General features: G+C 39.9%; 1 protein-coding gene across 23 annotated transcripts in view; it reads right to left on the bottom strand.

Annotated features, from left to right (window-relative positions):
• mical3a (microtubule associated monooxygenase, calponin and LIM domain containing 3a) overlaps window positions 1-25,690 on the bottom strand; it is a 107,076-nt gene that overhangs the window by 67,808 nt on the left and 13,578 nt on the right. For 22 of the 23 annotated variants that reach the window (XM_088080077.1, XM_088080078.1, XM_088080056.1 and 19 more), the window contains exon 2: window positions 12,374-12,692. The gene's annotated coding sequence lies outside the window, so the exon portion shown is untranslated. Of the gene's footprint in view, window positions 1-7,400; window positions 7,567-12,373; window positions 12,693-25,690 lie in introns of those variants that run through there. The other variant, XM_088080057.1, reaches the window with a different exon arrangement.

The raw sequence follows: 25,690 nt of genomic DNA, 5'->3' as shown, positions 1-25,690 counted from the left end.
TGGGCGCCACTGTGAGCAGTTTAGATGGTAAACAAGCTGCAGGACGTGCGGATTGTAAGATGAGGGACTCAGCAGAACGGGCTACCGGCAGTGCTCTCTGCATCAACAATGACTCGCCAACACAACCTGTATCCCCTATGTAGACCTGCAGAGTCTCTGACCTTTCCCCAGGACTCAAAGCTCAGATCTGGACTTGTGACAGCCTGTCAGAGTGCAGGAAAGCAGCTGCAGGGAGCTCGCAATCCTTAAGGCTCCAATTGCAGTTGAGAACTAGGTTATATTCTCCCTGAATCAACAACCAGAGTGAAGAACAGGATACCTTATCGGTTGACTGTAAAGTGAGGACTGTGGAGAGCAGGTACACAAATATCAGCTATCTTCGTTGGTATGAGGTTAAGCAAGTGAGTGCATTCTTAACTCTCCATCTGATGCTTGTCTTTACTTTACAGAAATGCACTGTTTGCGCTCTTGCATTACTGCTGCAATTATATTAGAGGTATGAAGTATCTAGAGGAATGTAATGACTTGTGAAAAATCCAAACTGTTTATTTCCCCATCTGGATGTCAAACCCGCCGAGACAACCTCTAAATATGCCCCAAAGTGAAGGAGCCAAATACAGTCTAGATTGCACACACATGCACATCAAGACAGTAGCGTGAGAATATGCACTGTAAGTTTTTTTTTTTTTTCCAGCCTCACATTGCTCAATCATTTCATCTCCCTCGTGCCAGATCCACTAAATAGTTCAGCGCACTCAGGACCAGAGGACGGTCGGTCTTTCTGTGAAGGGCTGAAGCTGATCCAGTCGGAAGGTAACTGAACACCCACACAGAGTCATGAAGGATGATGCTGAAAGCTTTACAGAAGAAAAGCATGAAAACAGATTCCTCCCAGACTACACTTTAATCCCTGCTGTCACATATTACAAGATGCAGGTGGTGATCAAATCAAGTGTTTGACAGGTGCAGCACTGATTTTCACACTAGATGAAAAGGACTTGGCTGTATGTTTCCATATGTAGACAGTGAGGTTTAACAGGAAAGGAGGTGGAGTAGATGAAAGCAGAGCCCCAATGAATTAATGCCAGTGTGAAAAGTCACACTGGGAAGTCCCCAGCTTTAATGAATGCAAACAGGAAATTCTTTTCATTGTCGAAGAACTGAGACACAACAAGACACAGTGTCGCAACTGATTTATAATCTACAGAAGTGTAATGCATTCACCTGAGAAAAAAAAAAATTACGCACAAGAAAATATAAAAATTAATATCCCATCCCATATGACTGTATGATGGACTGTATGATTTCCCTATTGTTAAAATTGACAATATTATTGTGGTTAATACTAACCTGTCTCTTTTTTTTTTTAATTCAATTGTACTTCATTTCAGTAGTAACATTTTTATTTGAATACTTAAGCGCTCATTTATTTTATTGTCTGTTAAAAAATAAGTCAAAAATAAATAATGTAAACTGGTGTTTTTGTATTGTCAATTTGTGACCATGTCATTTGTACATTTTGAAAAAATAAATAAAACACAATGAAATATATATACTTTTTTTAAATCCAAACTTGCCCTGTTTTTCTGAATCAACAATATTATTTTCAGGATTTTGAGAAAAGGTTTTGTGTTAAAATATTCTGTTTTTTTTACCCCCTGAATAAAATTCTCATTTGTCAGAATTAACAAGATTATTATCTGGTAAATTCAGAAAGTGAGTCCCGGGAAGTGTTTCAGACAGCTGCGGCCCTGAAGCAGGTGTAAGCTTAGCATCTCTCTGTATAATTAAGCAGGTACAGTCTCATGGGGGCACAAACCCAAGCCCTCCAATTACCTGCTCATACTAATATTACAGCGACAAGACTTCAGATTCACAGGTCGTTACCGTCAAAGAGGTAACAACTTGGTTGACTCTCAGACAGACTCTGATGGGAAAATGACCAGGAGACAAGGCCTGTGTAGGTTTGTTTACTTTCTTCTGGGAAAGAACATTTAGTGGGCTTGTTTCTCCATCAAGCCTGCCAAACAAGAATCCATCTCTTGTCCAGATAGGCTGATTACAAGGCCCCCGGGCTCCTCCACACAGAGAGTGAATGTGAAATATGATGTGGTCTCTAGAGGAACGGACGGTTTACTGGAGTGAAAGGGCCTGACATGAGAGGGAGGTTCACGACTATAGGCTGAGCAGCTGTTAGACGCTTCCTGACGCCTAATCGCTGAAAAAGGACAAGCTGTTATGTAAGTGTCAGAAGATAAAGCTGCTGTATCAGAATAAGACCTGACTAGTTACAGTGAATCTATCAGGCTACATCTACCTGTTGCTTGAAAACACCTGTATTAGTGCTCTCTCTTGCCTGTGGGAGTACAGAGACATGGCTGATTTATCATGTGTCCCAGAGTTCAGACATCAACACGCGAGTAGTGGAAAAGGCAGAATTATCATCTGTTTCTCAATAACTATCAGTCAGTATGACACTTTGAAAATGTATTCTTCTCAGAGGGATATTAAACAGCTCAAAGGGACAGCTCGCCCCAAAAATAAAAAAAGACTTATTTTTCCTCTAACCTTTAGTGCTATTTATCAGTCGAGATTGTTTTGGTATGCGTTCCCGAATGCTGGAGGTATCAGCCATCCAAATGTCTGCCTTCTCAATATAATAAAACCAGACAGCACTTAGCTTGTGGTGTTCAAAGTGCCAATAAACATACATGTGAAAAATTCAACAGCAATTTCTCATATGAGAGATCATGGCCCTGTTACTCAGAATAATCCGCAGACCTTGTTGTGAGCAGGTTCACGTAGGAACTATTTTCTTTTACCAAACTGCACCCACCATCCGTATCACCCCTCAGAAGGAAGCATGCATACCAAATCTCCGAGCATCACTGAGAAATCGTCCGTTACAGCTTAGCCAGGGAGGACGTTGGTCGGTCAGTAAACACAAAATAGCTCTAACATGAAACGGCTCACAACAAGGTTACTCAATTATCCTGAGTATCAAGTCATGAATTCTTTAAAGTGACATTGCTATTGTGTTTTTGGCACTTTGAGCACCATAAGTTGAGTGCTATCTAGTTCCATTATACTTCGGAATAGGCAGACATTTCTACAGCCGACGTCTCAAACACTCGAAAAGCCACACTTAAACAATCTAGATAAATAAATAGTACTACAGGTAAGAAAAAAATCTGTATTTGGGATTTGGGGATTGAACTGTCCCTTTAAGGCAGCAGTAACTTCTATAATGCTCATGCACTCACTATGCATGACCGTCAGCAGGTAACACACACAGAGCTCAGACAAATATGACAAAATCACATGACCAAAGTTGAGCTGTGGCCCCCTGTTTGCAAAGTTCAACAGTTGTTTTTCAAACATTCCTTAAAAGATTTTTAAGTTGACATATGGAGTAAAGAGTCTGTTTGAGTAGTCAACGGTTTACACCTAGAAATGGTTCCATTGTGTTTAGGTATTATGTTCGAGATGGCTAACTTTAGGTTTGGTGTGGCAGGGGTTAAAGTAAGGAGCAGAGAAAACAGTTACACGACTGCAAAAGAGTGAAAACATGGGGGATCTTGTGGTTAACCTCGCACATAATGGGAGGTGTCACGGATGACTGGGCAGGTGGGGGACAACTGTTGGGGGACAAACAACTTGTTTAGCAAACAATGACCTTAAAAAAATGTCAGAAAACTTCCATCGAACTGAAGGAAACTACAGAGCTGGGTCACATTTGTCTTTTGGTTCTTCACTATAAGCAGCACCTTTCACATGAATGAAACTTAAAGAGTCAATGCAAGTTCCATTTAGGACTATAAACCTGCAATAATTTGGATACGTGTCGCTGGAACTTTGATGGGCATAACTTGACACATGACAGATATCACGTACAAGATGCAATTCATGAGTCACCAATGAGCTGTTTCTCTACACTGTTTTACAGCCACATTATAAAAGCAGTTTGACATTTCTAAACTTCAAGCACTAACTTTCTTTGTGTTTTAAATGCGTTACGTCCTGAACAATCGCTGTCGTTCGTCAAACACAGAGGGGAAAGTTAGATTGTGCGGCTCCCCTATAGCGTTCAAGGGTCAGCAGACTGGTAAAATGTAAACAGTCTCATTAGCTTCAGGAATGCATTTGTCACACTGCCCTACTTCTGACCTGCAAGGTACAAGCAACAGCCAGAGAGTAAGACTTTAATCTGAAGCTGCAAGAAATCACCAAAGCAAATGGACAGGGGGGGGGTCACACACAGCTTAGACCGGTGGCTTTGTCTTTAGTGCAACAAATGGATCTACATGAAGTTAAAGAGTGTATTGGTGAGTGAGGAAAGAGATTGGTGACATAGATAGCAACTCATCAGTCATCTCACATGTCCTTACAGGGTCTCAAAACTTCAGGATATGGGATGGCACTTTCTGACTTAGGTTTTCTCTGAAAGCAGTAACCTACTGACCTTAATGGTGTCTTAATGGCTTTTACCAGGATGATTTGTTTTACAATGAGTGTCTGACTCAACTCTCAGGAATACGCTAATCATCACATGACCTCATTCAGTTAAGGACACAGTTGAAGGGGAGACATGGTAAACGGTCTTCCAACACACTGATTTCCTTACAGTAAGTGCTTGCTTCAGGACACAGCCCTCAAACTGTTAACACCATGCCATTAGCATCTCCTTACTGATTCCTTTTAAGGACTTTCTGCAGACCACAGTATGCACATTGGTTTGACATCAATGAAAGCCCAGCGAGCTTCTCATGAGTCAACCACAGCAACAGACCTCCAAGCTAAAACCTGACAGTCGGGGTACATCCAGCCGCCCATGACGCAGCAGGAGCTGCCTACAGAGGACTTCCTTCCCTCTGTACCTTTCATCTAGCAGTTTGTTTCCAAATCTGAGGTAATTTGTAGGGTCTGGGGGGGGGTCAGCGCTAGACAGGAACTCACTTTCTCCCTCTGAGAGACCGTCAGCAAGAGGTCAGAGTGACTCAGCTTCACTCTTTCCTCTATATATCCACAGTACGCTCCACAGATGCAGCGGATGGCATTTTTATCTAAAATCAAAAGTTAAATAAGCCTCACGTGTTATGCTGGGCAGTTTAACCCTTTAAATGCCATAATTTTGTTATGATTCCACTATGTTTTTGGATGAAAAAAAAGAGATTTGTTTTCAATATACTACATGCTATGTAGATTTTTTTGTGATTATCACAAGCTGGGTAATGTCAGTGATTAGCAGCAATATTGATTTTTACACATTATTATTTTTTATTCAGTGTCAAATATTTACAGTCATACCGCTCCATGCACACGATGCAATTTTCAAAATCAGGCTATAAAAAAATGTTATAAATTAATATTATTTTCTACACTCATTCAGTTATTTTTTTTAAACCAACATCAGTCTTAATCATAAATATAAAATATTCATTAATTTTCAGAATTTTAAGGTTATTTAGATCCTATAATGCATGAGTCCACCCTATCACAAGGATACTGCAATATTATTATGTTCTGTCTCAAAACAGATGGAAATGGATGGAAATGGATGGACAAGATTGACAAATTATGTTTCAGACTCTTGTTCGCACCTCAGTGACATAAAAAGCAATGTGTTGGGGCTTTTTTTCACACAGCATTTTTACATAGTTAAATCGTAAGGGATTCAGTGCCGCAGTCTAACCACTTCCACAAAACTGCAAATGTCAGTCCAACACAATCCTGTCATTGCATCGAAGACTGCAGACTTATCCAGCTCTGTCTTGTGCTGAGTCAGCCACCAAGCAAACGTCCTCCTCCTTCTCTGCTCCACATCCTGATCTCTTAAGAGGGAAAGCGTGAGTTATGTAAGCACATGTGTCTTGACAGAGGCGGCACATCCCAATTATCGTCTGCCTGACTCGCAACACCCTGTTACCTCAGAGGAGATGTCCAAAATCTAGCATTAAAGCTGCTACAGTCAATATCACTGTTCAATACGACAAACGCTTCATCAGTCTGCAGACAGGATAAGAGTCTCAGTCCTGTCAGGTCAGGACCTTACCCCTCCACTAAGCCACAGACTGACTTGCTGTGTGGTGATGTATGGTCAAATCTGGGTCAGCTGGAATAATATGGTATTGTTACTGTTATGGAAGTCAGCGTGCAGTCACTCAACAAGACCAAAAACAGACGCATCAAATAAAAGCATGCATCACTAGAGACTTAAAGTGTGACTCATTATAGCATGAGGTCAAACTTGTCCCTCATCCCTCAGACTGTTAAAGCAACAACATCATCTACATCCTTGCCTTGAACATAATGCATCAATAATGCATCAAAGATTGAATATTCCATTAATCATTACTTGAAAATATTACTTTACTTATCTCATATATTACCACATGTATTTTTTCAATCAAAGCTCATGGCTACATATTGCATATACTCTGACAGCACTGCATAGCCTATTGATTGATCGATTAAATTTCACATGTTCCATTGAATTCTTAAGGACCCATTCACTGATAGTCGATTAATTATCATCCCTACTAATGTATATATAAATAAATAATAATTCTGTAATACTGTAAAACTGCAATATTTTTTTTGACAATTACAATACCATAAAAATCTTAAAGGCTACTATTTCAACCCTAGTATGGCGTAATAAAATCTTAACATAAATGTTTCATACACAAACAAAACACGACCATGATATAAATTGAGCTGTGGCCATAATATATCTGTAAAACCGGAAGATAACACATGCTTGGTATTGTGATGCTTTCTGGCCCATCCCACAAATGGCATGACACTAAAATCATGACTAATTTACTAACTAACTAACCTCACCTGAGAGTCCCATCAAATGCATATAATTAACGTTTGTCACCTAATTCAGTTATGACTGTTATTACAAAAAACATGCTGTCAAAAGTACTCTTCACAAACTTAGATGTCAAGTTATTTGAATGAGGCATATCTGTATAATTCAATATGATATTTGTCAATAACATGAAGTCAAAACCCCAAGAAAAAAAAAAATATTTTCAGCTCATTGTGTTTAAGATGAGGATAGTTCAGTATGACTGACTGAAGGTAAATATTGCCACTATGCACCACATTCCACAGGCTATCCCCTTCAGTCCTTAACAGGCTGATAGCTAAACTCAATTAAAAACGGGCTTGGCAGAGGAGCACTGATGCACCATTACAGCAGCGTGCGTGTACAATGCAGATAAAAATGTCAGATTTATTACAGGGCCGCGTAGTTAAATCGTTAGCTGTTGTATTAAAACCAGCAGACCGTGACATTCCCAAACGTGCAGAGGTGCAGTCCACGGATCCCAGGGTAACGTTACAAAATGCACCGTGTTTGTCAGGCGATCGGGACCAACATCTCTTCTTACCTCTGAATCCCGCTTGTTTATAATCCACCCGTGTATGACGGAGAAGAATCCATCTTCCGTGTGTAGATACAGATTTCCCCGTAAAATCCACAGAGGTGGTGTATTTTTTCAAGAGGGTAATGCTCGTTAAGGCCAGAGCAAGGAGCCACACAGCGGAGGAGAAGGCGCAACTTGAAACTGACAGAGAGGGATCGGTCAAAACCAAAAGCAGGACAAGGAGGGGGAGCGAGCAAGTCTATAAATGACAACACGTTATTGCAGCCTCGCAAACGTATTTATTTTATCGCAATTCGTTGTGAAACAAGACTTTAGCGCACTATACGAAGTTATATTTTGACGAAAGTGTGTTATGTTGGAAATGATCAGAGTTTATTTGAAATTTTAAGGTGAGAGACCCCCACTTCTCTTTGGAGTGAGCCTGCGTGTTTTAACTCAGTTTAATCCGATTGGTCTCTTCCAACGTGACGCAGCAGTGCTGTTGCCTTCACGTGGTGTCAGAAACATCAAAACCGCTTTACACAACAAGGAAAGGCAGGCTGCGTTTTACATTAAAGCCGGGAATCTATCATTTAATTACAGTTTCCATTTACTTGAAGTAGTGGTGTGAAACTCATGTTAAGTTCGGGGCCACATGCAGTCAAGTGGACCGAGACCAGTAAATCCATCTGATAGTTTACAGTTTACCAAACTTGGCTGCAGTAAAAATGCTTCATTTTCAGTATGAGTGTAGTTTGGGATGTCCTGAACGCAACTATTTCGTCTTGTCAGGAATTATAAAGCATTTTTTATAGCGCCCCGACTTTCAAATTTGAACACATTTAAAGATAGAACTGTTGGACTTTTACTTTGGAATATTTCTAAATTATGCAGTAAAAATGCTTGATTTTGGTGTCTGTATATAGTCAGATATGTCCTCAACTGAAATGTACCACTGTCAGGTATTATCTTTTTTTCCCAGCAACCGAAAAAAATCAAAGAATAAAGACATTTTCCTCTCAATTTAGTTGTATTTACTTTTTAATTTGTCTGAGATACAATAGGTTGGGCTCTGGTATTAATGACTTCTTTGAAATCAAACTTTGCAAAGTCATCCAGAGGGCCAAAATGAACCCTTTGGCAAGCCGGTTCTGGCCCACGGCCATATGTATGACACCCCTGACTTGAAGTATTCCTTGATACCCTTTTGTAATTGTGCACCCTAAATAAATAGGCTACTGACTTGACTTGACATGAAACCTTTAAACAGATTAATGTCAACAACTGATGGCCATTACACAGCTTTATGATAATTTACTATTAATGATAATATTGGCAGAGAACAATAAATGAGTGATAGCAGTCCCATAGATTTCAATAAAATCAAACTCTATTATTAACTTTTTTCTTACAGGTATGTATCACTAAACTACACAGATCGCTATTTCTGTAGGTCAACCAGGAAGTTAGCATCCGCCTGTTCCGTCTTCAAAAAGCATGTGGGATTTTTCCATTGGATTTTGGATCATTGCAGGACAAAAAGCGCTGTGGTTAAAAAATGTTTATGATACTTACATGTTTTGTTCAGCAAAATAATCTTCGCATAAGAACACTACTCTGAAGGATTTGAAGCCAAATTAAATACTTCATGTCACCACAACAACAAGCTGTGTTTGACTCATATCGGCTTGATGACATTATGTAGTCTCATTGAGCCATTTTTAGCAACCAACTTTTTTAAGCTTCAAAGTTCATGAGTTGGGTATTTACTGACATATATGATGTTGTAGAACAAAATGTGAAAGTTTTATTGCTTGTGTTAACCACATACCTTATTTCAGGCAACCAAAAACCCATTCAAAGAACTGTTGGATTTTGAGACGAGGGACCTGGAGGTGCCGAAATGCTAACTCATTACCAGGTTTTAGGTCTTGTTCATGGGGCACTCTATTTGTAATGAAAATAATTAAACAGAACAATAAATGGGTGATAGCAGCCAGATAGATGTCAATACAATTAAACTCTATGAAAACTGTATGTTAATTTAATGGTCCAGTGAGTAGGATTCAGTAGCTTCTGAGATTACAGATCTTAAACTTCTCCCGTGTGCCAAGCGTGTAGGAGAACTACTGTGGCTGACGCGAAAACACAACAGGCCTTATCTAGAGCCAGTGTTTAGTAGAACAACATGACGGACTCTGTAGAAGAGGACACCCTTGTATGTACGGTTCATTCTGAGGTACCGAAAACACTGTAATTATTATTTTCAGGCAATGCATGGACTCCTACGTCTACACTGTTGCGGGAGCGCCAAAAACTGCAGTCTATCGACTGACCACTTGAGGCTGGCTCCAAAACAGATTACATTTCTATAGATCTCCATGTTAAAAAGCCCAGTTTAACAGCAGATATAAACATGTTTACAGCCTGGTACAAAAAACATTTCTGGTCTCAACTGCTTATTTCAACATCCTGAACAACTGTATGGGAGCCAAAGCCCAAAGTTACGTATCTTTAAGGGGGGGTTGCCTGTGTGACAGTCTGTCAGCGAGTTGTCTCTGCCGGTCACTACAGTGTGTAAGTCAGATCCACCCCTCACTCCTCCACAGCTTAAACCTGTCATCCAGAAATGGTCACTTCTGGCTCCACAAAAACAACATGACATCGGCCAATATAATGAACAAAAAGGCTTCAAAAACAGAGTCCAAAAACAACTGGATGTTGTCATGGTAGCCACATCCATCACTTATACAGTCTATGGACTTAACAGATTATTTCAATGAGAAAAGTGTTTGTGGCCCCCGTCAGTATTACATGGGCTTTGTAAAAGAAGTACAGTAGGCAGCACTGAGAGGGGATAAGTTTGCGTGACATTAAGTCATTGATGCTTTTACCCAGTCTCAATGACTTTGTTATGCCTGTTTGCAAGCATGCTTTCCATTGTATGAAATCTCAAAAAAAATAGAATTTCCATTGAATTCCAAAGCCCATTTGTTTATTTTCTAACAGAGCATAGACATGGACTGTGCCGTGGTTTCAGAGCGGCTGAAGTTTGCCTTAGTGGAAAACCACTTAAGATTGCAACTTGGGAAAATTATAACTTTCAAACAATTGCTTTCAAATGGCAAGACATTGCATGGAAAACAGTATGGTGAGTCTCTGACTGCTTCCCACAGACAGAAATATGCATCACTGATATGCTACTTTGTTCTGTCACAATCACAACACAATCCAAGACTTAAAATCATAATGAAGAAACACATTGTACACATCAATGGTGGAGCAATCCACACAGCAAATCCAGAGAAGCTTTTAAAAGCTGTAATGATCATCTTAAGTGTTTTGGATGATCCAAATGAGAGATCAATGACATGCAGGCCCTTTGTGAAACCTGCTCAACTATCAAAGTCACTGCTTCTTTAAATTGCCACTGGATCGCAGGCTAGCAAAAACAGAGAAATCTCAAAATATGACTAAAACAAAGTCCATCCACTTTGATCACGGAGCATTATACTGGAGGGAGAAACCTTTTTGCTACTATCATCTCTTTGCACATAATAGTCTTACTTCCTAAGCATCCCGCAAGGTGGACACCTCCCTGTCACCTCCTGTCACTGGACAGATAGGCCTGTGTAGCTGGTTTTTCAGCGCACACAGAGACACATGGCATTTGTAATCCCTCACAAACTTGTTGTGTAAACTCAAACTTGAAGATAGCCACGTGGAAGGATCAGTGATACATTATTTCTGTTCATTCAACATTTGACAGGGGATTTAAAAAGTCTGTTCTGCCTACATATTTGTATAAGATGAATGAGGAAAAAAGAATATTTAATAAGATAGAGGTACAGGGATATGAACTGAATTAGGCATAATGTAATGCCAGATGCTACCCAGATTATTATGGATAGGTCAGGTTATCATGGATTGGTTCAGCAGTAAGATGTTGTTTTCCTCATATAAGTCCTGTCCTGCCGGCAATGTCAGTCTTTGGTGGAAAATGAAATAATCATTAGTGTAGCTCCCAGCCTGCTTATTATAAGGGGTTACGTAATGCTTTCTTTTAGAGTGGTAAAAAAACCCAACTTCTCACTTCCTCTTGTAGCATATGATAAACTTGGCTCTGTACCCCTGCATACCTGTCTAAGTGCATAATAGCTCTATAATTTATTGCAACTCAAAACAAGGATTTCATAACCTTATTATTAAATAAATTAATGAGATAGTTCCAAGATGAAAAACAAAATATATCTGCAGTTCAGGTTATGCGCATAATAAAAATATAGCTCTTTCTTGTGTAATTTAAAACACTAACATTGCGTCATGTCTCTCACTGGGATACTAATATGAGGTTCTAATGCTAATTAAAAACAGCAACATTTTGACTGCATGAGGACTTGCAGCCAGGAGAGCTTACTGTCTCTGCCACCACAAGGACGTTCCACATATGAGGTCTCCAATCAGAACAAGCTGTCCTAGTTGGATTTGCACGGATTTGCTAATTAAACAAACCACAGGGGGACACAGGATGTCAACCAGGGATGCTTGTGTGAAAATGAGAGAGAGAAGAAGGAAGACTTGGAAGAGTGGCAATGAAGGAAAGGTGAAAAAAAGGAGTCTGATCAGGAGTCAGGAGCAGGATGCTGGATCACAAGACATCAGAGAGTTTCGCCACATTATGAAACCACCTCTAATTGTAGTAAGCACCTTGGTTCCCACCACGCCTCTGTTCACCAACAGAGGTTTGTCATCAGCCATTGACTGGGGATCAGTGGACACTGACTAAAGCATGCAGACAAAGGACTGTTTGCCTAAGGTGAGGCAGTCTGAACACATTCCCAACATAACAAAGGAATTACACATGATGTCATGCCTGAAATCTTCAAAGGCATCTGCCATATCACATTATCTAACACTGATGACAATGGACTGCATTAAATCTCCATTCATCCACCTGTGATGAAGCTGATGAAAGAAGGTTAAGGCAAAGTACTTACTGTACAGAGGGAAGACAGGCACAAGGTATTCCTCTGGCTGGGGTTTGTTCTCCTTCTTTTTTCCTCCCTCCCTTTTTTCCCGTCTCTCCTCCCGCCTTCTCCCCCCTTTCTTCTCACCACAGCAAGATGCTGCCTGGACCAGTGCTCGTTGTCATGGTAACCGAGACTGGGGGGGATTCTCACGTGACCGTATCTCTCAGGGCGCCGATTGGTCTGACGCATAAAAGGAAGAAAGGAGGGAGGGATGGGGCTGGTGGAGGGGGTGATGTCGTCACACGCCCACCGGTTCACAGATGGGAGGGATCCTCACTCAGGCTGCCTGCAAGCACACACAGACACAATGGGCATCTTTTTAAAGGTGGGGTTAAGCTGAAGTGGAGCTAGCGATTCTACTTGACTGAGTGACTTATAGGATTTCTGGCTCCTGCTCTCGTCTGAAATGCTGCCGCTAAAACTTGCTCCAGCATGGCAGACGACCAGGGGCCAGAATGCAGAAATAACACAAGGGTTACAAGACATATTGGAGCACCCATATGTGGCAGCTTGACCTTCTGGCCCACCGCACTTCTACCTCTCCAACAGTGGCTGCAGAGAGCTATTTATAGCACTGCAGAAACCAGACAGATGCACAACGGCTGCTATTCACTCAGCAATGTTCATACTGCACACTAAGGCAAACATTCAAACAGTAAAACAATGAAACCTTCAGTCACCAGAGGTGGATTATGAGACAAAGGCCCCCTGGGCACAGATATGCAAAGGGCCCCACCACCTCTCCTACAAAGCAGCAAGACACACTCAGTTATGTTTATGTGCCCAGTTAAGTCGACCTATGGTTATAAGCATGATTAGGCCATTTAATTCGACTACTGTTGTTGTCCCAATATGCAAGCACTGGGGAAGGATTGATGTATTGACAGAAGTATGTCTGACTCCTTCACAGTAGGTGTCAATATGCCCCCTTACAGCCAGTTGCTAGTTATCAAGCAGCAAACAGATTGCATGTCAAATGGTGACAACATGGATAACTTTTTGGTACTGTACATTGCATATATACTCCATGTCTACCTTTGTCTTGTTTTCTTTTCTTCCTTTCTTCTTCTTTTTTCCGGCTTTCTTCAACAAATTTATTCTGTTTGGTATTGTGGGGGGCTATGGAGAGCAACTGGGACAGTTCAGGGTCAGTTGAGGTGTGTGGTTGTTTTCTGTCATTTGTAGTCAGTTGGGTTCCTCTGAGGTAATTTCGTGTTGCTTTGCAGTCATTTAGTGGGGTTTTTGTTGTAGTCTTTTGTGTCTCTTTGTTGCCTTTTTTGTACTTATTTTGAGCCTCTTTGCAGTTCCTTTTTATCTCTTTGTGGTCAGTTTGAGTCTTTTCCTGGTTGGTACATGCCACTTTAAGTGACGTTTTGCAGGTGAAGGCCAGGGAGGCCCCCTGACACTTTGGCCCAGCAGGTCTGTTCAGTAATCTATCCATGTTGGTCACCGAGACCCTCAACCCAGAGGAAGACTGATGTTTCTGTTCCTGCTAATAACAAGGAAAATGTCCATATGTATTTACTGAGATTACATAAATACTTCACACTTAGCGTTATATGTAGCTTCAAATGTGATAAAAAAAATGCAAAAACTGCCTATGCGCCATAATTACATAATGATACACACCCTGTTGTCATATGTTTTTACAAGTGTTATACACACTTGAAAGCTAAGGAAAAACTTGGCACAAGAACTGCTGCAATGAAAGCAGCATTTAGCTGTTGAGTGAAAGGAGAAAAAAAGCTTTCCATGTTCATCGAGGCAATAAAAGATTTCAGAAAGAGAGCTGGGGTGTTTTACATCCCATTTGAGGGAAAGTAGGTCTCTATCAATTTCACGCTCATTCCCAGTGATGACATGAGTAATCATGGTCCAGGCTTGTTGTCCAGACTGTTGTGTAACAGTCTGGGATCGGTCCAGTTCTGCCAGAGATGAGAAATTAGCTTGTCCTGGGAGAAACCATGTTGGTTTTTCTGAGATGATGTCATGTGTTGCCTTTGCGAGATATTGAGCAACTTAAAATATGTCTTACTTATACTGAGAAGATACACTTCTCAAAGCCAGCATGTATAGCCATCTTGGTTGTTTTCTTTATTTGTTTTCTTTATTTTTATCCATTTTATTTTTACAGTGTAAATGTAGAGAGGCATTTTTTTCATGTAAAACCCTCAGTTTCAAATATAGATTCTGACCTTTAGACACTTTGCTCTGTTGGACATGGACAAAAATCCAGACACCTGCCAGCTTTGGGCGTGCCTTTGCACTCTATACACACCCTCCTCTGGTCTGTGTTTCCAAAAATCCCCAGTATTGTTTCACATTTTTTAAAATAAAATAATAACAAAATATTATGTGAGATTAAAATAAAACCTTTTTTAAACATAAAAAGGGGGTCTAATGCATATTTTCACTGTGGATATAAAATAAGCAACAGTTTTTCTGTCTTTAATATCCAGAATTCCATTTGCTCTCAATTTTTATCATACCCCCTCCTACAGTAGTAGGGAGGCTGTCTGCATCAATCAGAAGTGTAGCTCAAACATCACGCTACAAAGGAGACCAGAGCTATGCATTATGCAGCCATTTTTCATCTAATGCTATAACTGGACAGTGAGCGTCATTAATAAAACATGCGCCGCTGTCTCCAAAGCCATCTGTTTCTCCACACCCAGCAGCCACCACACACATAAAACCGTTATACACTCTAATTAAAAAATATATATTTAATAGAATTTAATAATGCTAGACTTTCTGAGGTCACAAGTTGCTTTTCCCATGCTTTCATCCTCCCTGTGTAAATTGTAGGTCACGTTATAGCAGCTTTGTTTCCTGCTTTATTGCTCATTTTGATGAGAGAGACAGAGATCAGTATGTACACATAAAACAATTATGTAAAATTACAGATTTCCACCAGAGCCAGTAAAGCACTTTAAAACCATGCTGAGTTGATAAAGTCAGCCAAATGAATCTGTCAGGGAAACTAAAAAACAAATATGATCTTGTACAGTTTTATACATGCGTTTTCTATGCACTAAATACTACAGTACATCTTGGTGGAAGAGAACAGTGTCTACATGTTTGTGCCTGCATCTGTGCATGCCGGTGAGTTATTACAGCCTGTTGGCTCAGGAGACTCTCTGACAGGACTAACACAGTTCATAGGCTGCAGTTCATATATCCCAGATATAAAGAATATTGAGTTTGAGAAATTCCCATATTGACGTTGCCACTGATTTTTCATTCCTCCTATCAATTAATCTTTTAAGTAAAATATCTCTGCCCTCTCACTGCTCTTGTGAGCATGAATAGGCGAAGGGGATGATGACGGTAGTGATACTAATAGATGGTCTCATAATGTTCATGGCCTGCCATCAGGAACCTGTTATGGGCCAGTGAGCACTGGGCTGCAGAGGAGGAGGAGGAGGAGGAGGAGGAGGAGGAGGAGGAGAAAGACAGAGCAGGGGTGCTGCAGAGCATCTGACACTTTCCATGTAATCCCTCCTTAAAAAACTGGCTCAGCAGGTGTTGAGTGTTATTTTTTTCTCCAGCACATAAAAACGTAAATCTGACAGTGAGATAATACTTGAATACATTTTTTTATGGATCAGCAAAAATCAGCCTTATGTCAGATATCAGCACATTTTAAAAGACACCTTGGTACTTTGCAGAAACACAGTGTAAGTAAAACAACTTTCTATGTTTCCCTCCAATTGACTAACTTACTCAGGGTAGATGGCACGTATCAGCACAGACATACTGTTTCGTTTTTATGTGTTTAATATAATGTGCAGAATCTGAGAAAAATAATGATTAGACAATGAGGAAATTTGGTTTCACTGCCATAGCAATGTAAACAACTGTCTTGCTTACTGCTGCAATAATTATTTACAATATTTTGGTCTACAGGAAATGTATGGTAAATTAACACATATCACAGTGGTTTCTTTTAGATATATATATGTGACACTTTGACACTTTGTACCACAACTGTTTTAGCCCTACTACACTGTGAATGGATATACTGTGATGCTATGCTAAGATGCAGTTAGGGCAAAGATGTTAGGGTAAGCACTAACCAATCAGTAGGGCTGAACTATGCAAAACAGGTGTGAAAAAATAATTTAGGTCTATTGGTTGCAGTAAAAATCTAAGAAAAGGACAAAAGCTAGCCTAAATAAGGGCAATCATCATTATCATGAAGTGTAATTTTGCAAATTTATAAGGAGAGCATGAAGACAACATCCGCTGTAATTAGTCACTAAATGTTAACTTCGGAAACATGCTCTAAATAAAAACGTGCTGATGTCTAACAGACACATAATTTTCATCTCTACCATCTTATAGCATGTTAGCATGCTAACATTTGCTGATTCATGAAAAGTGCAGCTGAGGATGATAGGGGAAATTTTTGAACTGCTGGAGGTAACAGGAATAAAGTCGGGGGTCACCAAAGTCATTATTATTAAGTCTCTGGGGATGAGAAATATCTGCAAAATTTCATCGCAACCCACCCAATAGTTGCTAAGACATATCAGTCAAAGTTGTTTTGTTGCTGTTTAGTCATAAGAAACAGGATTAGTGGATGATGCAAGGCAACCCTCTCAAACTGTAACGCATGTATACTGGCAAACAAATACAAAAATAGCTCTAGCTGAGGAAACTAGTTGCTCACAGATGAATAAATATAAGATCTGAATTTCCAGTAAGCACAGAGCAGAGACAGACCACTGAGGCAGGGAAAATGTGTGCAGCTTTTATATAAAATGCAATTAAACCTGCAGACGAACACAGTATGAACTCCCTCAGTCCAAACAAGTGATATTTGAAAAGATCTTCCCAGAATCACATCAGTATTTTAGGTAACATGAATCCAGCCAGTGCTGCAACTTGAACATTTCATTTCCTCCCAAGTGATGAGCTCTAACCCTGTGCAAACACCACGTAAATCAGCTCCAGTCGGCTGCCCCTGAGCATGATGGGTAGAGGGAGGAATGGGAAAAAAGAGAGGTGTTATGTGTGTGTGGCAGTAGGGGGGTCCGGCAGAGGAATCCAAGCGGGGGAATAAAACCTTCAGAGTAAAAACACAAAGCGGAGGAGAGAAAGGGCAGACAGTGAGGTCAGATTTCAGGAGGTCTGGCTGTGTCTGTGGTCAGTCTGAGCCAGTCTATATTTAACTGTATGTGTTTAGGAGACCTCAAACCAGGACTGTGTGAGGACTGAAACAGAAGCAGCGGTCAGGGTGCGGCCACACACTGGACCCATTTTCTCAGACTGCTACCCGTTTACTGTGTCTGTGAACAGCACGTTAGGCTATAAATTCAACCTTCCCTAGAAGTTAAAAGGGTCAGAAGTCAAGGCAGTGACCCTTTGTCCCTGACCTTTTCATGATCCCGGTAACACAGAAGCTACTGGCCTAAGTATGGCTGTGACAGTAATGACTCTGGGCTTTTAAGGGTTAAAGGTAAACTATGTCTGAATTGGACTGACTCTGAGTGGTTCCCATGATGATCAGTAAAGGTGTCCAAATAAAATATTCCTTTTCCTCCCCTTTCCACAGTACACCATTTCTTATAATCAGACGCCTACTGATTCCTAAAAACAACAGAACAAAAAAAAAAAAAAGAATATGTTAAAGGGTCAGTTCACCCAAATTACAAAACAAATCTCACTTGGTACATAGTTATGTAGGTTAAGTTGCGGATCACTGAATCAAGGCTGGATTGATCTCATCACAAGCTGGGCTCTAAAAAACAACTACAACTACAGTATAACAATAGATCAATAGGCCAACCCTACAGTTTTTACTCAACTGCATATCCTAAATAAAATGTAGACTTTACTCCACTACATTTTCCCTATGCATCTTAGTTACTTAATACAAAATATGGAAGGAAAAGAAAAAGTAAGGGGAGAGAAGGGGATGGATGGACGAATGGGAGGGCTAGAATTTTTTTTCTCTAAATCCTTTAGGTTGTGAAAAAAATCTTTTCTCTTAATAGCATACTTGTAGTTTTACGTTTAACACCGAAGTATATTTTAAACATAAAAATATTTGTAATACTAATGTACAGTAAATATTAGATACTTTAAGACTTTTTTTACTCTATTAGGTGACTATAATGTCTATCGAAGTCATTTCTGGTGAGATATCCATGCTTTTAATTATGTATGTCTCTCAGGTATTTCATCCACCACGCAGATATTTAATCCAGACCTGACTGTTTACATCTTGACTGATTTCTTATTTAGCTGTGCCACTAATGAAATTCTAATTGCATCCTTTGGTGGCAGAAAAGCTGAGACTCAAAACCAATATATCTGCATAGCAAGACATCGTTTTAGGGGTAAATTAAATTATGTGGGTTTGTTGTTGTTTTTAGCTGTTTTTTTAACTGACCTGATTATTTGTGCTATTTGAGAGTCACTATTGCAAAAGGACTTTCCTAAAAGCTCTAGTTCTGCACCCAGAGAGCACAGACATATTTTAGCTGTCACATTCACTACAGTGTACTCATCAGGAGAATGGGTTTTTCCATAGTTCAGCATGAAGACAAACAAGATGTAGACACCAATTCACTTAGCAAAACTCTTTCTCACAGTGAACACAGTGGGTAAAAGGTAGCCTTGAGTGAGCCTTTGCAGGATATCTGATGCGCTCTCTCCGTTCCCCTACAAAGCACAAGAATGCTACACAGATCTTTAATACCACTCAGCGTGTTACATAATAAATATTTACTCAATTTTCTAATTAATAAATCAATGCAAGCCTGTCAGCAGTTGTGCAACGAGTTTAGTTTGTGTCTGAGGCTTCATCTTTTATGAAAATTTAAGCCAGTCTTCATCACTACAGTGTTCTCAAGGACTCAACTTAACTTACCAATCCCTGACAGCCTGCGTCAGATCACTGCACTTCCCCTTGGGCTGGCACAAATACAGCTTTAAACGTGATCAGTTACCATGGCAACCAGATTATCTTCCAGTCCTGGCCAATATAAAAATCCAGAGCCCTGATAGCAAAGATATTTCTGAGAATGTCACTTGTTTAGGTGGAAGAACAACACAGCTTTGTAGGCAAAAACACCAAAAGGTTTGGGCTTCCACTGTCTGTTTAGAGACCACTTTCAATTCAGTTCTGTGTTTATGCAAACAAATAAAAGCCATAAACAAATGTTCTGGTTCTAAGGGGCCTATAACCCTACACCCAACAGCCCATAATGTCTTCTCACACATGCACAGGAAAAAGCAGTTAATGAAGGTGTTAGCTCAGCCCTTATTAAAAATTAAACACTCACTGTGCCATTGACTCTAATGGCTAGAAAAGTATGCCAGATTCCTATTTTTATTTTGTTACTGTTTTCTTCTCCTATGCACCGTAATCTTAAGTATAACTTAATCTTAATTTAATAAGATCAACCGTCAAGCCTGCTCTACTGAAGTTAATACACTGGCAGAGTAATGCCTGACACAACAGAGCATGGAAATGAGTAATTGCACCTAAATCCAAAGACTAAGATGGTTTAATAAGTTTAATTATATTGTACCACAAGGTTATACTCTACCCAGGCATGAATGTTTACTTGATGGTTCAGTTAATTTCCTTTATCTACAGCACAAAAAAGTCTCATGATGGCTGGGAGTAAATCAGAATGCTGTGTGACAGAGAACCGGTCCACATGGGGCTTATGCTGCAGGTTAACTCATTACAGAAACTCATAGGTTATGATAAAGGACATGCTTTAGACACGTCACAGTGCAGTTATGTAATACACTCAGCTAATCAAAGTCAAGCTCACATGCTTTCCCTGAGGGAAATGTGTATTATATTGTATTCATGAGTTAGATATTTTCTGCATTTTATTACTGCACATTCGTCTGACTGCCATACTATATGAAACTCCACTTCCCAAAATATAAACATATTTCTTGACTACTTCGTAAAAGGTCACCAGCCCAGAGAAAAAACACCTTTTCATCACACTTTTTTTTCTAAATAACTGGTATATGTTTAAATTCTTACATATGTGCATATAATATGTAAATACATGCTGTATGTATATGCTGCATTGCCATTCAAGATATTATTGTCATCATGAGAGCTACATGTCTGTGCTATATTGTCTGTCACTGTCAATTTTCAGCTCTGTTTTTTACTCGTCTGATCATTTTCTTATCACGAAAGGAGCTGTATAAAACATTCACAGCATATCTATGATTCCAAGTCTGATTCAATTTGTCTGCACACGAGCAGCACAGAGGTGGCTGAGCCAGAGTCTAACAGCTCTGCTAAGAGCACAAGCAGTTCCACAACAGCAAAAGTCCTGCCAGGGCTAATGGTGTTAACAGGGAACTGGGAGGTTTAGGTTTAGGTTTATAGGACAGTGCAAACTGATAATTGATAATTTAATTTTTGAAAAAATTGCTAATTGATAAATTGATAAATACATAAAGTGTAAAAATGCCAGAATTAGCCAGGAGGCCATTTTTCATCCGAAGTCCCTTGGCCGAGGTGTTACACAAAGCTTCCAAAAAGCAACAAAGCAAAAGAACAAAGAAAAAAGGGCATAGAGTTTAAACGACTTCTTTAAGCAGAACAGCAAGAGAAGAGAAAAAAATAAATAAAATAAAGAAAACAAATAGAAAAGAAAAAAACCAAAGAGAAAAAAAAATTTAAAAACTGGAAAAGAATATATTATATATTATTATATACATTGACACATATAGAATGACACTGCAAAGCAAGCACGGCATATAGCAAACAGCATCAAAAAGAGTTTAGTGCTGACAAGTGTCAATCATCCATCTTTTAACTGGTTACTGAAAGATCTGTAAGTGTTTAGTTCTCTCTTTCTCTAGAGCCTCTGACAGACCAGGCTAACTGGCTAAAAGCACTTTTCCGCAATGGGATAATACAGTCTCCTCTTGTGGACTCACGAGTAATACGTTTAGTTCCTCTGCTGATGTAGCCTTCAATTGTTGGTAGAGTCAAATCATGGGTGACTTTGTAAACCAAGCACATATTTGCATATTTTATTAGGTCATCCCAGCTTAAAATCTTATATTTTTTAGAATATATAGAATATAAAGGTGGGTCCTTTGCATTTGAGACAACTCCATCATGATATCAGCATAATGGATACAAATCACTATCATGCAAGCGCAACCAGACTACTACAACAATAAAACAGTGAAGATCGGATTACAGTCCACACAGAGGGAGTATTACTTTATTCTCTGGCTAGGACACTAGAACTCCAATATATCTCATACACATAAAATAACTGTGCACTGTAATGCTCTGAATGTCATACAAAGCTTCTTCAAAGGTCTAGTGTGTAGGATTTGGTGGCATCTAGTGGTGAGGTTGCAGATTGCAACCAACTGAAACTTCTACCATGTGCTAAGCATGTAGGAGAACTATGGTGTGGCGAAGATAGCAAACTCTGTGGAAGAGGAGCTGTTCCATAAATGGCTGATTCTCAGGACAAAACATAACACGCACACACACACACACACACACACACACACACACACACACACACACACGTAGATATGATTATATTCTCTTTCTGCTAATAGATCCCCCTAAATCCCACACACTGGACCCTGAAGTCAAACCGTGTTTAATTTCTGCATGCTTGTTATTATTTTTTTTAATATAGTGTCATATATCAGATTTTGCAATAAAATCTAAGTACCACTGATATAAATACAGTATCTTTGTACATCACAAACTTAAGTTTCATCAGTGTTACCTGTCAAGCATTGCAGCAGATGCAGTTAAGCAGTCCCTTATCATAACAAATACTGACTCCAAACAGAGTGTGCTTGTGACCAGACCAGAATTTTAATTGCACTCTGCTCTGCACTGCCAAGGTGTCCTCTCTGTCTCTGTCTCTCTCTTTTGCTCCCTTTTCCAAGCACTCCATCCCTTCTCTCTTTTCCCACAGTGACTATGAAGCTGCTGTATTAGCCTTAGCAGACTGCTAACTGTAATCAGTAGTCAGTAAACACAGTCCTGAGCAAAGCTTTCTCATCGCAGCTGCAGACAATGCAGAGCTCAGCTGCAGTTTACACAGTGACCTCAAAGCTCAGTGCAAATCTCTACATATATACAGCACAGGCATCCACACTGAGAGACCTGCAGGAGGATTGTGTCCATCTGTAATCAAAAACTTGAGTTTATCACATAAGACAACATAAACTGAACTGAAGTGTTGTTTTCTCATCCTGCATCAAAGCTGAATTGTGCTTGACCTCACAACATGACCTTGACTCATAATGTGAAAACAGAGCCAGGGCGCATTGTTTATCTAGCATTGTGTTTTTAGCTTTTCGGCTCTCACTTTGCATTTTAATTGCGACTCGTATAGGCAGGTGTTGATTCAGTAATTCCACAACAGGCTGAGGCCATGGATTCAGTCAAGGCTTGAACCTGATACAAAGTGGCCATGATTGGTCACGTTCTGCAGCTTTCACAATGAGTCTGAATGCAAACACAGCCCAAGGAGAGAAACCAAATCTGTCTTTACATGGAGGCCATAGACACACACCCAAGGATATACACACAGACACATATTATGCACAACCAGTACCTCATTCCAAAACTTTGTGTCCACTTTTATCAATGATCACTGTTCTCATAGGAGACCGACTATCATAACAATACCAGCTCTTGTTTGTAGCTTTCAGGAGACGGACACATTGTTATACCTACATTAAAGACAAGTCTATCAGTTGCACAATGCTCAAATGCTTAAACAAGACTGGGATTGTGCCAGTAGTTTCCGTGATAATGATTTTCTCTCTCAGATCCCTCTGTGCTGCAACTCTACACAGCCGCCTCCTGCTGTCAGTCCTCAGGCTCTGAGTCACGTTCCGGGAGTTAATAACACAACAGGACACGTCTGCGAAATGGAGGTGGCTGCAGATTTCGAGTTATTTAAAAGTTCAAGTACACGTGGAGACAAAACTGGTGACTTCTTTCTGCCTTGGATAGATTGTAAACTGAAAATCCTGTGACTCCCACCAAACTGATGATATTGATGCTGATATATTACATTTTCTCACACTTTTTATTAGAGATGGGCATGAGTGTACTATTTGTTTACCAAACACCTACATATGAACAAAATCCTCTTCATTCATCTTTACTATTTAAAATGGGTAAAATCTCATTTCGTTGTGGTGCTGCATATTGCTTCACTCAGTACCTTCCTGCCTCGCTGTCGCTCTCTCTCTGTTTATCATGAGACACAGAGAGAATATGGTAAATCGATTGATGGATGGACTTATGTAGTATCTCCTAGTTTTCTGACCACTCAACGAATGTTAGCCTCCGCTGTGTTATCTTGTGCTAACCAAGAGAGACAGGCTTGGAGGCAGTTCTTCAGCACTGTGTTAAACCTATGAAACAGCAGCAACAGAAAGTTTGCTGAATTTTTGTATGTCGACTTTGAATTAAAGGTTTATTAGGCTATTTGACGCCTAGCTGTTTAATAATTGAATTTCAAATTGCACTTGTTTTTTGTTGCTGGCCAGTTCCTATTGATTCTTTTTCTTTTTTTTTGCAAGTACTAAAATATGGAAATTACTTGACATGTCCATCCTGTTTTTACTAAAGGCCAATAATATAAAATAAAAAGATTAAAGTTTTAATTATACAACATATACCCAACAGAGTAAGTACATGCAGTTGAGGTGCTGATGTCATGTTCCCAGCTCTAATATTGACAGGTGTATGTTAATGGAGCAAGTGAGAAGAGACAACATAAATGGAGCCGTCATTGACTCTCCTAACAGGACTTCTGACACAATCCATTACTGATGCCTTACAGCACTGAATTGCTCTCATTCGATTAGTGTCTAATGCCCCAGAGTTCACTCTTATTGATGGTTTATAATTGTGACCACATTAATGTTGTGTTTGATTGTTAGCCTACTATGTATGGTTTATAATGCAGTTTGTGCTGTGTTGTAAACTATGGGTTATGCTTATATTACAATAACTTTTCAGTAAAACAAGATGGTCCCAAACCATTTAATCTTGTTCTCTTTTCCTCACTGCTCAGCTCTCCAAATTCTCACACTCCATCTTATCAAACCAGATCTCTGCCCTCTGTGTCAACAGAAAAGAGCAAACACACAACTATCGTCTGCAGCTGTTCAAATATTGTGACATGTGATCTCTGGGCTGGCACAAAGAGCGCTTTTAATGAACGACTGGGACACAAAGAACTGGGAGAACAGGGAGCTCATCTCCAGCGGCCTGTCTCCACCTCTTGACTAAAATCTATACACACAAACACACAGTATTATATTTGTTGTGCATTCTGCTGCACTTCATGCATCACTCCTGTGTCTGAGAAACAGCCACACATGCAGAAACTCCACATGCAGTCAGCGTCTGCTACTGTCGCCGCTTTACCGCCCACAATCATGTAAAGCAAACACAGCAGTCAGGAAATGTGAGGAGAAGCATTATCTACATAAACCATGTGTTGAATAAACATGACATTGAGTGGTGGTTTTTAAACAGAAATCTTATCAAAGGAAGACAGAGTAATTGAATTTCTTATCTTTTGAAAGAACAGGGCTGCTTTTGTTCTGCTGTTTGCCCTGCTTTGTCACTCCTTGACAAGGCGTTCAGAGCCATTCGTACATCTCACTGCCAACACTTGTGTTTTGGACGCTTTGTAGCTTCAATCACAACCAAAGATGGGGATCAAACGAACAAAGCCTTGGCCTTTAAGCAATTCTTGCACTTAAAAAAAAAAAATTGACTATAAGTCCATCATCTCAACACCTACAACTGGTACTAGCCTACTACTGAGATCTTAAGGGATTATCTGGGGCTAATTGATAGAAACATTCGACTAACCACAGACAGCAAGACTGGGTGGTTCACATGATCGGTAATTCGGGTTTTTCAGAGTTGAATAGAGTAAAATAAGACCCATATATAAGGTAACAGCAGTGGTGACCTCTGCTTAGGCTTTTTAGACCCTAGACCCCCTTTAGCTTTAAGCTAAATGTTAACATCAGCACGTTAACATGCTCGAAATTACAATGCAAACACATGCAGATTTGCAGGTACCCTATGGTATTTACCATGGATACCTACACCTCAGTTTAGTGTGTTAACATTCTAGCATTTGCAAATTAGCACTAAACATAGTAGCCTACCTGTCAGACTGAATGGAGGGTCCAGCTCGTTCTCGTTGCGACGTCGTAAAATACCCCGACTTTCAACAAGCTCTGGACACAAAAAGCTACCTATTGCGT

The sequence above is a fragment of the Plectropomus leopardus genome, chromosome 7 (genome assembly GCF_026936395.1).
Source record: "Plectropomus leopardus strain MGB_pleo_1.0 chromosome 7, ASM2693639v1, whole genome shotgun sequence".
Taxonomy (NCBI): Eukaryota; Metazoa; Chordata; class Actinopteri; order Perciformes; family Serranidae; genus Plectropomus; species Plectropomus leopardus.
Note: the sequence above shows the minus strand (reverse complement) of the source record. Positions and strands in the feature narration are given on the sequence as shown.